General features: G+C 37.7%; 1 protein-coding gene across 26 annotated transcripts in view; it reads left to right on the top strand.

The window, feature by feature from the left end:
* KIF21A (kinesin family member 21A) overlaps positions 1-13,698 on the top strand; it is a 153,342-nt gene that overhangs the window by 18,437 nt on the left and 121,207 nt on the right. Inside the window, exon 2 of one of the 26 annotated variants that reach the window (XM_078338926.1) lies at positions 7,485-7,674. The exons of the other annotated variants lie outside the window; for them this stretch is intronic. The gene's annotated coding sequence lies outside the window, so the exon portion shown is untranslated. The remainder of the gene's footprint in view (positions 1-7,484; positions 7,675-13,698) is intronic. 26 annotated transcript variants of the gene reach the window in all.

Genomic DNA, 13,698 nt, shown 5'->3' on the forward strand with positions numbered 1-13,698 from the left:
ACTGATTATCTGTTTTATTATTCAAAGACCCAAAGACCCAAGGCATGTTAAACATTTATTATTGGTGGAGTTTTGCTGTTGAATCTTGCCTAGACTTCTAGCTCTCCTTGACAGCTCCATTTTTTTTTGTTTCCAATTTTAACTTCTGTTAAATGTACCTTTCAGAGTAGCCAGCTCTTATTATAAGGAAGTGGCATAAACATGATTTCCTGAGGAAAATGGGCTCTGACATTAGGAGACTTGCTTGAACCTGACTCTTTTCCTAGTTTTTAACCTTGGGTAAATTATTTAATCTGCCTAAGCCTCTGTCCCCTCATCTGTAAAAGGATATTGATAATATATGCCTCATAGAATTATTCTCTTTAAGGACGTCTTTCCTAATTCTACCATATTCTCAAGTATAATTTATATTATATGAGAATAGGTTGACTTATAGATTGCTTTGTTATCTTTAGTATCTAGGGCTTATGTTTGTTTTTTTCCTTCCTCCTCCAATTCATTGTGAATTATTAAAAAACAAGATAGGCTCTTTTACTTCTTTGTTCTCTGTCAGGATGCTTGATACACTAGCAGGCATATCAGCTCTGGCCTTCAAAACCAGAGGTGAAAAATATAATTTACTTCTGATTATTCTTACAGAGACTTTATTCAGTCTGTCAAAAATCATTTGACTGACATTGGTGTGCCTTGAAGGAAGTTCTGGGTATTGAGGATACAGATGAGAGCAAGACAAGTGCTTTCATTCCCTAGGAGCTAACCATTGGTGAGGATAGAGACAATAAATATATATATTTTTAATCCAGGTATTGTTATATACTATAGAGAGGAAAAAACAATATGCTTGATAGGAGTTGTCCTAGGTTAGGAGGCGTCATTTGAGTTGAGACCCGAATACTGTAAAGTGAGCCATGAGAGGATGTGAGAGAACAGCATTCCCAGCAAAAGCAAGCAAAAACGTGCTGAGAAATAAACTGGCATGTAGTGGAATGGTGAGAAGGACAGTATAGCTAGATATAGAAAATATAACAGAGGGCGAAGATAGGTGAGATTAGAGAGGTAGGCAGGAGGCAGATCATTAAGGGCTTTATAGTTCAGGGTGGAAATTTGACACTTCAGTTTTAGTGAGAAATCTCCAGAGACCTTCAAGGAGAGATGTGACATGATTTATTGTGCATTTCTGGAAGATAACTCATATTGCTAGGTACAAGGTAGGCTGTATAATAAGAGTTGAAAAGGTAGGAGATGAGTGAGAAAGCAGTTATTCTGGTCCATGAGTGACATCAAGGTGGCTTGGGCTAAAAAATAGCAGTATAAATGGTGAAAAGTATATTTGGGGAGAAAGAGCTGTTAGGATTTGCTGGCAAAGGGTGTGATGAAAAGAGAAGGATCAAGTAGATTCTTAGGCTTGGAGCTTTTAAGTGAAATTGATTTTTTGGGAGGTGGGATTAATAGTTCTATATTGTCTGTGTTGAAATTGTTATGCATATTGGACATCCTAGTAAAGATGTCAAGTCAGTTATTTAACATATGAGTTTGGATCACAGGGAAGATGTCTGGTCTGAAGGTAAACTTTTGAGAGTCCGCAGCATTCAGATGGTTGAAGCCATGACACTGACTGCATTCATCTATGAAGAGGAGAAATTTAGAGAAGTTTTATGGGGGAAGAGTTCTGGAACCCTCTAACATTTAGAGGTTGAGAAGAGAAGATCTAGTCAAGAATACTGGAGAAGAACAGTTGGTAGTAGCGAGATAGGAAAAAGCAGTGAGTATGTAGTTCTAAAAGTTGATTTTAAACGTTGCTGAGAAGTCAAGTAAGATGTGAGCGAAAATTGACCATTGGCTTTGGTAGGAGTTAAGTTATTGATGACTCAGATATGACCTATTTTAGTGGAGTGCTTGATTACAGTAGGTTAATGACAGAATGCTAGGCGAGGACGCAGAAACAGTGGAATCAAACAATGCATGTAATTTGTTGGATGTGAGAGTAGGAAGATGAAATAGTTCTCTTCTGACTGCATTTTTGTTTTAACAAAAATGAGAATGGTTTTAAGGAGGGTAAGAAACTGTGGAATTATAGCATTGAATGTAGCACCTATGAGGATTTGAAGTTGCCAAGAATGCTAATAGGACTACTAGCGGTGAGGAGAAGACTGTGGATCTTGAGATCAGTGAATGAGGCAGTGTGTCCAGGTACAGCAATAAAGGGTTTTGAAGGGTAGTAAGGTCTGATGACATGTGCTTCAAAGAATATGGGATCTTTGGAGGAAAATATAGAAGAGAGATGTTGTAAACTACATTAGGGAGCAAGAAAAAAACTCATCTCCAGGCACTGACTTATATGGGGTGTGGAAGAAAATATAGCCTTACTTGAGAGCACTTCAGTAGAAGCCATGTCCGCAGAGGATGGGCAGGTGAAGCTTTAGGTTGAGGGTATAGATGAGTTTTCTAATTAAAAATAGTTCATTTTCATACATTTATCAAGTACTTACTATGTGCCAGTAGCAAAACTGTTTCCAACTCTAAACGCATGTTAATTCATGTGATCCTCACAATAATCCTATAATATTGGTACTATTATTAGTCTCACTTAATGAATGAGGAAATTAAGAAGTTAAGCAACGTGTCCTTGGTAACAGAGTTGGAAGCGGCAGTGCTGGATATCATTCCCTTCCGTGTTCCAGGTAATAACTACCCTATCCTGCTGATGGCAGCTGATGATTTTCAACACTCAAGTAGAAGTGTTTAGGAAGGAAATGAAAGCTAGACAATGAGCCAAATTAGAGGATATTTATAGCAGTGTTGAATGAACATTTTTATATTGAAGGATGATCTTGGAAGCTTTCACTTGTGGTGAAGACTTTGGTGAACAGCAGTTTGATGAACTTTTGGCATATTTCAGACTAAAGAACAACTTGAAGGTTTTAGATGGCTAGTTTTGCTAGGGGCTGGAAAAATTTTGGTAACTGGGAAAAAAGTGGCTAAAGTTTTGAGGTACCCCATGACACCACTGAGAGGAAGTAGAAGGGTAGTTGATAATTTATACTTTTGTAGCAGTAGCCTACTGTTTTACTGTCTTGTCTTATTGACAGTCTTGGGTGAATATTATATTGACTAGTTATCTTTCTGGCCCGAAATTCAAGGACTGTAGTTCTTATCATCTGATATTATTAATACAGCTGCTTTTGGCAGCAAAATTTAGAACAATACTAGTCACACTGAAAGGAAGATGACAAGACTTTGTAGGAAAATTTTTATATTTTTTTCACAAGACTACTTGCAAAAGTAAACTATTTTTCTCTGATTGTAGAAGTACTATTTGCAGCTGGGCATGGTGGCTCATGCCTGTAATCCTAGCACTTTGAGAGGCCAAGGCAGGTGGATCACTTGAGCTCAGGAGTTTGAGACCAGCCTGGGCAACATAGTGAAACCGTCTCTCTGTTAAAAAAATACAAAAATTAGCCAGACATGGTGGTGTGTACCTGTAATCCTAGCTGCTTGGGAGGCTGAGGCAGGAGAATCGGTTGAGCTAGGGGAGACTGAGGCTGCAGTAAGCTGTGATGGAGCCATTGAACTTAAGTCTGGGTGATAAAGTGAGAGTTTGCCTTCACCCCCAAACCAAAAAAGTACTATTTGTTCATTTTGGAAATCTATAACAATTTCATCACTCATACACATTTTAAAAATGTTATTATATTTCTGCCTATTATATATATATGTATGTATATATTTATTTGATGTTTTTTCTTTTCAGCTTCATGGATATGGAGATACATATATATAGACACACACATATATATGTACATAAATGTATATATATATATCTTTGTACCACTGCACTCCAGCCTTGGTGACAGAGCAAGACTCCAACTCAAAATATATGGCACAATCTTGGCTGACTGCAACCTCCACCTCCTGGGTTCAGGCAATTCTCTTGCCTCAGCCTCCTGAGTAGCTGGGCACAACCACACCTTCCTAACTTGTCTATTTTTAGTAGAAACAGGTTTTAACATGTTGGCCAGGGCTGGTCTTGAACTCCTGATCTCAGGCTATCCACCCGCCTTGGCCAACCAAAGTACTGAGATTACAGGCTTCAGCCTCCATGTCTGGCCATGTGCCTATCACATTTTTCATATAATCTTACAGTCATGTTTTGCTTAACCAGGATATGTTCCTAATGACGCAGAAAAATGTGTTGTTAGGCAATTTTGTGGTTGTGTGAACATAATAGAGTATACTTACACAAACCTAGATGGTATAGCCTACTATACACCTAGGCTATGTGATGGAGCATATATATTGCTCCTAGGCTACAAGCCTGTGTAGCATGTTACTGTACTGAACATTGTACAATAGGCAGTTGTAACACAATGGTAAGCATTTGCGTATCTAAACAGATCTGAACGTAGAAAATATATGGTAGAAACACGGCATTATAATCTTAAGGAACCACTGTTGTATATGTGGTCAGTCATTGACTGAAATGTCACTAAGTGACACATGTCGATTCCCAAAATTGAATCCGATTGTATATCCAGTTTTCCTTCATTTTCAGTTTACTTTTTATTTCTGTGAGCAAGAGCATTTCTGTAGATCATTAAGTTGATCTTTCAAACCTGATTCCTGAAGACTATATAACAGTGGGTTTGTTGAGTGGGTTTGTTGAGTGGGTTGAATTTGGTAGGTTACAGCTAGGAAATTAGGGTTTATGCTTCAACCAGGATTTGTCTAATTTTTTTTTTTCTTTTCAGCCTCATGGGTAGATCTCATTACTTCCAGCTCATTTCAGAATGGTCTCATTTTCAGGAATTAGAGTATTGCCTAATCTAAACCAAAAACATTCAATTTGCTGTTCTTTTCCTTCCATCTAGCTCTATCCTGACTGAAGACTTAATGACCTACAGCCAGAAGGGGGGACTCCCCTTGCTCACTGACTCTGCCTCAGTTTGCTCTTTCATTCCTCCTTCCATACTCACTTCGCTTTTTCTGGGTCTTCAAAACAGGGAGGGGGGACACATTTGAGGAAGAGGAGCAGATTTTTTTTTAACTCAGTGTTCTTTGTAGTTCTCTGCTTGATGTTCTTTGTAGTTCTCTCTTGCTTTCATTAGTTGGCCTTTACATCCTTGGGTTCTTTGTAAAGCCTCCTGAGGGCAGCTTCCTTGCTACATCTGTGATGAGAGTTCTACTCTGCCTCCTGGGAATCCCCTGGCTCCTGTTCTCTATTTACTCTCTTCATATATCCATAGCCTCTTTCAGCATATGTACCTTTGCCCCTATAGTCAACTTTCCTTAGCAAAATTCCAGTGAAATGGCATATTCTCAGGCTACTCTCATTTTGTCCACTTGGGCAATGAGAAGAATAACATATGTGTGACTTGTCAAACAGCAAAATTGCAGCTTGCTTGCTGAATTACTGCCCTCTCATATATATATTTTTAATTTTCTACCTTCAGACTTTTCCAGGTGAGAGGCAGATACCATTTTTCTGTGTTTATATATACATCTGTACTCCAGAGGACACATCAGATTTTCCCAGCACTCTCTCACTTGTCCTCTCCAGGTGGACACTCTGAGATGGGCCTGTCTTCCGTGAGATGGACATACTGAGATGGGATGTGCTTGAGTTCTGCAGAATGGAGATGCCAGAATTCTCTTCTTTTAGGTCTTCAGTTTCTGAAAGTAAAACTTTTCATCACCCCCTCATTAGTTTGGACACAGGAGAGATATTCTACTTCCTTATCCTTTGGTGAGGAAGAGAGAAAACAATGTTTTCTGTAATTTGGAATTTCTTCAACATATCCCCAACGTGAATCTTTAGCCTTATCTTGTATAGCCTAAAGATGAATGATAAAGGGCTTATGGTTGAAGGGCCAGTTTGACTACCTTTTGGCAAATCATGTGAGACTGTCTAGCAACTTTTCTTGAGACTTTTATTGCCATTATGAGGCAATAAAAAAAATCCTTTCCCTATCTTGATGTAAATGCGAGTATTTTATGTAAACTCATAGTTGTAGTGATTCCATAGTAAACATTATTGGTCAATATGGTTTCTTCACATAGGAGCTTCAGTGAACCCTCAAGGGAGTAGCAAAAAGGAACTGTTTACACTATAGGAACGGAAATTGCAGGGCCCAGGGTTGAGCCTTGCATCTTACAGTAATAGATAAGTTAACTTTAGGCAAATCATGTAGTTTATCTTGGCATCATCTTTAAAATGAGAGAGTTACACTAAAGTATCTCCTCCAAGATTCCTTCTGGTGCTAAAGTTTATGAATCTGATTCCAAGGCATTTCTACTGTTAGAACCACACCCTCTAGGAACTTGTCAACAGAGTACTTCTGTAAGTGGAGCTTTCAGAATAGAAGCAGTACTATACTGTACCCTTCCATGTCCTACCATTTCATGGCATTTATTCATTTATTCAACTTTTATTAACTCACTTAAGAAATACTATATTTACTTGTATGAATCCAGCCACTGAACCAAATTCACATGCAAGTTTGATACTGTGCCCTTTGGGCTTAAGAGAAAACCAAACCAAACCAAATAAAACCACTGTTTGAGAAACTAATTGAACAAATAGCAAACATTAATAAAATACAAATGTAGATTCTAAGTATAGTTCCTGGCACATAGTAGTTGCCTAACAAATGTTAATTCCTCACTGAAATAAAGGGCACTTAAGCCAATGTAACATGTTTGGGTGGCTGTACTAATTGTATCACATAAATGCTTTTAGTGATTTGTGGGTATTCTTATAACACAATCATGTAACATCATCATTTGTCTTACTCATTTAGCAACCTCCTCTTATTGCAAAACTAGACCTTCCTTTAACTTATTAATGGTAAATTCTCACTGATGCTACTATAGAAGCTTGAGTGGTCACCAATTATAGAGGAACATTCTGAATTAAATGGCTTCAGCTCTTGCTTTCTGTTGCATCTGTAGTTTTCTAGTATTTTCCAAACACTGACGTTTATGTGCCCAGGTAAAGTATCATAATTAGATATTAGGAACAACCGATAATGAGTTCATAGAAAATTCTAGGAACCATTATATTGTTTTTATTTATTAGTTACCCAAGTAACAGGAGAGGCGTTTGCATTTTTGGAGAGTATTGAACAATGTTTGCAATCAATGTTTTCATCACTTAACGTAATACTTGCTGTGTATGGGTCATTCCTGCTGAATTACTAACTGGGCAGGTCTCAAAACTGTTACTAATTATCTCTGTCCAGATATAGATTAGACCTTACAAAACCAATGTTTTCTGAATGTTTTTCTGTCCATAGCTACTCTTTGCTCTTTTTTTTTTTGAGTCAGGGTCTTGTTTTGTCCCTCAGACTGGAGTGCAGTGGTGCAATCTCAGCTCACTGCAACTTCCACCTATTAGGCTCCAGGGATCTTCCTGCCTTAGGGCCACGAGTAGCTGAGACTAGAGGCACACACCAACATGCCTGGCTAATTTTTGCATTTTTTTGTAGAAATGGGTTTTCCCATGTTGCCTGGGCTGGTCTCCAATTCCTGAGCTCAAGTGATCCACCTGCCTCGGCCTCCCAAAGTGCTGGGATTTCAGGCGTGAGCCACTGCACCCAGCCAGTTCTTTGCTTGTTTAAATGACAGAATTAGACATTGCCCAGAAGTTGGACCAAATTGGATTCCCACTAGTAAAATGTAAGTGGTGGAGCTTCTTGTCATTTCATATTCATGATTTAGATATATTTGTTGCTGTCTTTTATATCAATAATATATATATTTTCCATTTCCTTTGCCACTGCCCTAGTTCAGATTTTAAATTCTTAAATACCTGACCAAGTATGATAGTGTCATAATGATGTAGGCCAGTAAGGTATGACCATTCCATGGAGCAAATCGTTCCAGGGTGATCTGACCACGAATCAGGTGTTATTGGTATTGCTTTGTTGGCTGTATCCTTTCTAGAACTCAATAGGCAATAAGATGAAGGAAGTCATATCTTTTCCTTGTATGCAACAGCCTTACATATCTGTTCCCTTACTAGTAAAAAAGTAGCCAGCTAGTATGTTTTCATTCCTTGCCTGTTTAATAATATAATATAAATAGAGACAACTTTGGTAAAATCTAAAAGCTACAATTGTCATTATCATTGATATTGGAAAATATAATCATGACTGAACAAAATTGTATCCACTTAAGATTTTTTATCCTCTTCACATGATTCTGGGTTATTAGATGTTGTATTCATACTTAATATTTTTCAAGATTCTATATTACCCCCCAATTTAGTACTGCCATATTTTTCTGTCATTCTCTCCCTTAACACTTTATCTTCTGATGCAGTGTACTTACATTTTAAACTGTGTTTGAAACTTACAGTACAGTTAAAAAATTAAAAAAAATTAAACCCCTTGTTGTAGCCAAATCCTGTTACTTTTTTCTCGCTAATGTCTCATATATTGCACTTTTCTTCTGGCCCCACTCCTAGCCCTTCACATGGCCTTCATGCTAGTTCTAGTGTTTACTATTTTATGACTGAGTTAGTACTATAGTCTGTTAATAAATGATAGTAATAGCTAACATTTGTATGGCTCCTTGCAGATTAGAGAGTGAATCCTCAAGTTTTATTTTATTTTATTTTTAGATGGATGTCACTCTGTCACCCAGGCTGGAGTGCAGAGGCCCCTTCTTGGCTCACTGTAACCTCTGCCTCCGTGGTTCAAGTAATTCTCCTGCCTCAGCCTTAGCTGGGATTGCAGCCAAGTGCCAACACACCTGGTTAAGTTCTGTATTTTTAGTAGAGACGGGGTTTCACCATGTTGACCAGGCTGGTCTTGAACTCCTGGCCTCAGGTGATCTGCCCTCCTTGACCTCCCAAAGTGTTGGGATTATAGGGATGAGCCAACACGCCTGGCCCTTAAGTTTTTTTATTTGAGCATTTTAGTCAGCTTAATATTTTTATTTCTATTTTAAAGATGACAAACCAGAGACTTTGAGAGTATCAAAAAATATTAATTAAAAGAGCAGTGACTAGAACCAGGTCTTCTGACTTCCCATCACATATTCTTACTATTATGACCTTCTGCCATTTCATACAGCTATTTGAATTCTCTATTTCATTGCTATCATATTATTCTTTCCTAAAGTATCGCTTTGAACACATCTACTGATTTTTTGTCTTCTTGCCCCTGCATATTACTACTTTTTGGAGTTAGATTTATCATTACCCTAGAACTTTAGGTCAGAGCCTGTTCTTAAACACTGGGCTATCCTGAGCTCCATTAGCTTAGAAAGTCAACATTGTCTTGCCTTTATTGTTTCATCTCTACTACTTGGTATAGATATAAACTTATTTTTTTCTTTATGAATGAATTAGAACTTTATTATTGGATCTTCAGTAGCTTGATTCCAGGAACTGAACTTTTTGGCCATGCGTGATATCACTGTTCCAATAATTTGTACTCTGGCTTCTTGCTCCCTGCACCTTAGTTACTGGCTTTGTTTACTGCATAGTTCATCATTAAGCTTTCCTTTGAACTAACATCACCAACAAAATAACATTTGTACCTGAAAGAGTGGCCCAAGGATGTGATGCCTATATTTAGGGGAAGGGCTGTCTAAGCAGAGAGAATCCAAATACAATAGCCCTGGAGCAGGAAATTCCCTGCATGTTTCAGAAATAGAAAGCAGGCCAACACAGTTGGAATAGAGAGAAGGTGGGGAAAGGGGAAGGTGGGAGGAGTTAAAGTCAAGTCAAAGAGGTAACGAAATGTGAAGCTGAGTTATGAAGCTTGGAGTATCTCCTGCAGATTGGGAGGGATACTACTAAAGTGTCTTTTCTAAGGATTTGACAGGTTCTGGAAGTGGAAGATGAGGTGACAGAAATCTTCTCAGATATAAGGGAGCTAAAATCTTTCATGTTTTAAAGCAACATTCTCCACCAGACTTTTAAAAATTTCCATTCTGATTTTGAATTTAAATATAAGAACAGAACAAAACAAAAAAATTGACATAAGGAAAGGCCAGGAACTCAGTTCTGTTGAAAAGACTTACTAAAAAATATTTGCAATGTTTCTCAGGGACGTTTAGACTAACTTCATTAAGCTTGTCCACAGTGACCTTGAACAGTTACTTGCAGTGTTTCGATGGTACTTTTCCCAATCCTAGTCTGATTCTGATTTTGCTTTGCCCTTTGTTTTTTCTCTAATAGCTCATTCCATAAAAAGAACCCAAAAAACAAAACACTTGTAATCACATAATGTGTAGCACAGACCCTTGTGTATAGTAAATAGTCTTCATAATTTTATTGATAACTAGATCCCCAGTTTTCAAAACAGTGATTAATTCATAAGTCCTTCAATAAACATTCGTTGAGTGACTCTCTAAATTTTTATTATAAATAAAAATCTTTCTGATTGGGTCTGTGATACCTGCTGACATTATTTTCCTGATGCCATCTGTATATCTGCTTAGACTTCACTGCCTGCCACTTAACCTCATATTGCTAATGTTATCTGCCTTCTGCTAAACCTACCTGTTTTTGCCAGCCTCCATGCATGGCTTTCTTCCCATAGTATGGTGCTTCTGGAACTCCCCAATTGTCAGCAACTAGTGTATCTATTTGATCTTTAGGTCTTATATTTAACTGGATGAGATGTTTACCGAGACTGTGTAGGATTCTTTAGAGATCGAGACCATCCTGGTCAACATGGTGAAACCCCGTCTCTACTAAAAATACAAAAAATTAGCTGGGCATGGTGGCGCATGCGTGTAATCCCAGCTACTCAGGAGGCTGAGGCAGGAGAATTGCCTGAACCCAGGAGGCAGAGGTTGCGGTGAGCTGAGATTGTGCCATTGCACTCCAGCCTAGGTAACAAGAGCAAAACTCCGTCTCAAAAAAAAAAAAAGAGCCTTTTAAAGCTTTGAAATTTTTTCTTAAAGATGGTTTTCAGATTATGTTTGTAGAACATGGTTGTCAGCCAAAGTCAACTAGATCTTTTGATAATAAAGTATTGGAGACAGTAATATAATAGCCATTAATGGTTTCATGGTGAGTATTTTTGGTCTGCTTTCTGTACAGCTGCCCTTTTGTCATTGAATAAATTGTTCGGGAGGAGAAAGTAAAAAGGACAGTTGGGTAAAACATAATCTTTATGTGACCATCTCTAGTAACAGCAAGAATAATTATGCCTAATTCATTGAGTGAAATATCTTAAGTATATGAAATGATTTTGAATAATTCTGTTAATATAAAAGGAAAAGAAAAAATCAAGTCAGATTTCCAAGCTTTTAAACTAGAGTACGTCTGAACCCTTTGTGAAACCGAAACATATGTTTATGCCCATTTTGTGGGTGTTGGTGCAAAACTTTCATTAGCTTCAACAAGTAAATTTTTTAAAATGACATTTTGTTCATCTTATCTGTTAAGATTGTAAGCCTCAAATATTACATATTTTTATTAGAAAACAATTTTATGAGATAAATACTTACAATTTAATAGAGCTTTAATTCCATATGTCACATTTGATGGTCTTATTATTATGGCAAAAAAGAGAAGGCAACCTTAATACATTTTTATTTTATTTTTTTTTTAGAGACCAGTTCTTGCTCTGTCACCCTGGGTGGAGTACAGGGGCACAATCATAGTGAATTGCAGCCTCCAACTGCTGGGTTCAAGTGATCTTCCTCGATCACTGGGTTACAGGCGTGAGTCACTGTGCCTGGCCCTGAGTACATTTTTGTATTCTATGGTATGTGTATCATTTTTTAGTTACTGTTTCACAGTTTTGAAAGTAATTTGATTTAGTGATTTCTTGTAGAACTTCAAAATTACTATCTGTTAGAATTGATTTTGTTCTTTTAGAACAAATGTGAGGTATGACAGTAGGCATCTGTCTGACACACTTTCTTGTTGTCCCCAAGAAACCTCTTTTAAGTATTTCACCTGGTCAAAGGAACTCAAAGGATTAGGTGTTGATGTTTTGTGTAAGTGGAATAGCATTCAATAGGTAGGGGCAGGAGGGAAGAATTGACCAGTTGTTTCCAAAATGAGCGTAAGAACCTAGACATGTAATATAAGCTACTAATTTATCTGTTTAAACTAGAAACAAAGACTTTTAGATACTACAGGGTCAAGATAACAACATTTTAGTTTTTCTTTATGTGACTAAAGTTATTCAGGTGCCATATTATTTTATTTTTAAAGAAGTTAGGTAATTAAATGGATGTTTGACCTAAAAAACAGAGGAGGCATTCCTGAAAGATTTGCTGTATTAATGGTCTCAAAACAAAAAAGAAATACATTAAAACAGGTGCTTTCAAATTCAAATTTCAAAATTATTGGGATAGGTCCTCCAGAATGATTGAAGGGTGAATTCATATTTGTTTGTTTTAAATTGGTTTTTTAAAAAAAATTTCATAAATGCATGGGAGTTTTTGGTACTCTGGTAAACTGTATAACATTTGTTAAAATCTAGAAGTAGTTTTAGTGTAGCATTTTAAAGCAAAATTAAGTCTCATATCTTTGAGGGCTTGATGTGGGACTTAGGTAGTTCAAAAGTAGATATTTGTAGAGTTACCACTCTAATTATGGAGATGCATTAGTTCTAATAGATATATTGCTAATTAATTTTTTTTCTATTTTTTTGAGACAGGGTCTGGGTCTGTCACCCACGCTGGAGTGCACTGGCACAATCTCAGCTTACTGCAACCTCCATTTTCTAGGTTCAAACAATCCTCCCACTTCAGCTTTCTGAGTAGTTGGAACTACAGGCACATGCCACCATACCTGGCTAATTTTTGTATTTTTGTAGAAACAGGGTTTTATGTTGCTGAGGCTGGTCTCGAACTCCTGAGCTCAAGCCATCTGCCCACCTTGGCCTTCCAAAGTGCTGGGATGAAAGGCATGAGCCACCACACCTGGGTGCTAATTAATTTTCAACAAGTCCTTTCATCCACTTGATGGTAGAGTAGGCATAAAGAACCATTCGGTTTGCTATTCATCATGGGTCATTGTTCTTAGTGACTGGTCAAACATTTAAATATCTTTTGCAGAATATATAGACAACAGGCAGGAGAAACATAAGCCTTAATTTCTATGGTCATGTTATGTTGCCATGTGCTTGGATTTTACAAGTGTCTACTAAAATGTGCTTATTGAGAATATACATTTTTTTTAATCTTAAATTTATTCTGTGTTCTTTGGTTGTTAAAAATGTAGCAGTAGGCAGGGCATGATGGCTCACACCTGTAATCCCAGGGCATGGTGGTTCATGCCTGTAATCCCAGCACTTTGGAAGGCTGAGGCGGGTGGATCACCCAAGGTCAGGAGTTGGAGACCAGACTGGCCAATATGGCGAAAACCTCATCTCTACTAAAAATAATTACAAAAATTAGCTAGGTGCAGTGGCGTGCACCTGTAGTCCTAGCTACTCAGGAGGCTGAGGCAGGAGAATCACTTGAACCTGGAAAGTGGAGGGTGCAGTGAGCTGAGATGGCACCACTGTACTCCAGGCTGGGCAACAGAAGCAGACTATCTCAAAAAAAAAAAAAAAAAAAGTAGCAGCAGGCAAGGTACAGTAGCTCATACCTATACTCTCAGCACTTTGGGAAACTGAAGAGGGAAGATTACTTGAGGCCAGAAGTTCAAGATCAGCCTGGGCAACAAAGCAAAGCCCCATCTCTACAAATAAAGATAAAACACATAAAAATTAGCTGGGTGTG

Source organism: Callithrix jacchus, chromosome 9 (assembly GCF_049354715.1).
Source record: "Callithrix jacchus isolate 240 chromosome 9, calJac240_pri, whole genome shotgun sequence".
Classification (NCBI taxonomy): domain Eukaryota; kingdom Metazoa; phylum Chordata; class Mammalia; order Primates; family Cebidae; genus Callithrix; species Callithrix jacchus.